At 43.2% G+C, this 2,109-nt stretch overlaps 1 non-coding gene across 1 annotated transcript; it reads right to left on the reverse strand.

Annotated features, from left to right (window-relative positions):
- Positions 1-1,410: 1,410 nt before the first annotated feature.
- TRNAS-GGA (transfer RNA serine (anticodon GGA)) lies at positions 1,411-1,484 on the reverse strand. Its single transcript has one exon. It is a non-coding gene; the product is annotated as a tRNA-Ser (tRNA).
- Between the last annotated feature and the right edge of the window lie 625 nt (positions 1,485-2,109).

Consider the following 2,109-nt stretch of genomic DNA (forward strand, 5'->3'; position numbering starts at 1 on the left):
ATAATTCAAAACAATTTTAGAAATAGGAGTTGGGGGTGCATCTGGGAAAATATTCTGATCTGGACATGAGTTAATCGGGCTCTCATTATAGTAATTCTGATGTGACGATTGACGATAAAATTCAGCTCGGGACGCGGCTATGTTATGTTAGCGTGTGCATTCATACCAATAAAAATATTAGTTTGCCGAATCGGCATTCGTAAGCCGAGCCAAAAAAATCCAAACAAAATTCGTTAGGCGAGGTATCACTGTATAATTATAAACACGTTTGTTTGAAAAAATTATAACACTCCCCTCCCCCCATAAATTTACAAGGGCAACTCATAAAATATTCATGTTGAAAAGCCCAAATCAAAAATGTCGTTGTAATTTGCATTTTAATTTCCTAAGAGGTTACTCGAAGACATATCGGTATCAAAAGAAAATCCATAGACGAGGCATGCATCGTAAACTGCCAAACCAATTTTTCTCTTTGTTTCTTGAAATTAGCGAACACTCACATTGTTGTTAAAAAAAATGGAAATCTGACAAAAATATTACATAAACATTTTCATGAAAATTCACATCAATTTGATGGAATAATACATAAATAGATGCAGCATCGATACAGCTTCCTTGACAAGGTCAAAATTTTGATGGAAAATGAAATTTCCTTTCCCTTACGAGTCTTCTGGAATCAAAAGGTAGAGAGCCTAATGCACACCTTCATAAAGAGAAGTCTTCTGATTCATTGGTCTCAATTATTTGACTCCAGGAGATGAAGACTTGTTGGATGACGGGGAACGTAAATTTGATCAAGAATTTGTCAATGTTCATCAAAAATAATCGATACTTCGGTGGTTTCGTCATATCTGATAACTAATTGTACCTGAGTCGAGCTAAAATAAAGGAGCCGACCAATTTCACACCAGCTGCTGCTGATTCTTAGTGTCGTCTTAACGCATGAGCACGGCCCGGGGGGGGGGGGGGGGCTCAAGAGAAGAGGGGCATCACAAAAATGAGAACTAAGTGAAATTTTCGAGAATTTTCCAGGTAGGGCCAATTGGCACAGGGGCCCGTGATGCTTTTAAGACTACCATGCCGACCCTACAACAGCGACGATGAAATTCAGGGCTGAGTTTCAATCCAGATCTGTACCTGAGATTTATTAATTGAATGTTTCATGCATTAAATATATGGTCACAGCCAAATACAATGCATTCGTACGATATCATTACTCGTTTTCTCATACTGCCCTAGCAAATGCAAACGTAATTTTGTGTTTGCAGAAATGTCCCGTTTTTCTTTCCGTAATGGAAAGATTGAACTATTCCAGGTTTATACAAGGATGGCGTCACTATCCGCTACCATACGAAGGTTTTAACAACTGGCTGTTGCGAAGATATATTTTGGAAAGAGAGAAAATTCAACTGCCCCTGCGGGGAATCGAACCCACGTCCTTTCACGTTCCGGGTGAACGCCCTGGACCACTAGACTACAGAGGCACCGAATCTCTCAATCTTTCCTTGGAGCTCGTGTACACCGAAAAGGACCGCACATGGACGGCCGGACCAGACTCAGGCCAAGCTCACAACTGCTGACCCTGCCACCAGATGGCGACTTATACAAATATGACGTCACTCTCTGCTCAGGGCCGTCTTAAGAGTATCATGGGCTCCCGGGCCAAGTGGTTTTTCGGAGGCCCTACCTGGTAAATCCTAGAAAAATTCAACCGGATTTCATTTTTGTGAGGCCCCTCTTCTCTTGAGGCCCTCGGGCCTTGCCCGGGTGGGTCCTTGCGTTAAGATGGCACTATCTCCGCTACCATGCCTCATGCTTCTATAAGTCGCCATCTGGTGGCAGCGTCAGCAGTTGTGAGCTTGGCCTGAGTCTGGTCCGGCCGTCCATGTGCGGTCCCTTTCAGTGTACACGAGCTCCAAGGAAAGATTGTGGGATTCGGTGCGTCTGTAGTCTAGTGGTCTAGGGTGTTCACCCGGAAAGTGAAAGGACGTGGGTTCGATTCCCCGCAGGGGCAGTTGAATTTTCTATCTTTCCAAAATATGTCTTCGCAACAGCCAGTTGTTAAAACCTCCTTTCCAGATTTACATACATAACCAGGAAAGCACCCAG

This window comes from Pholcus phalangioides, unplaced genomic scaffold (assembly GCF_987345545.1).
Source record: "Pholcus phalangioides strain wild (caught in Gottingen) unplaced genomic scaffold, Ppha-v1.0 ptg000013l_1, whole genome shotgun sequence".
Taxonomy (NCBI): domain Eukaryota; kingdom Metazoa; phylum Arthropoda; class Arachnida; order Araneae; family Pholcidae; genus Pholcus; species Pholcus phalangioides.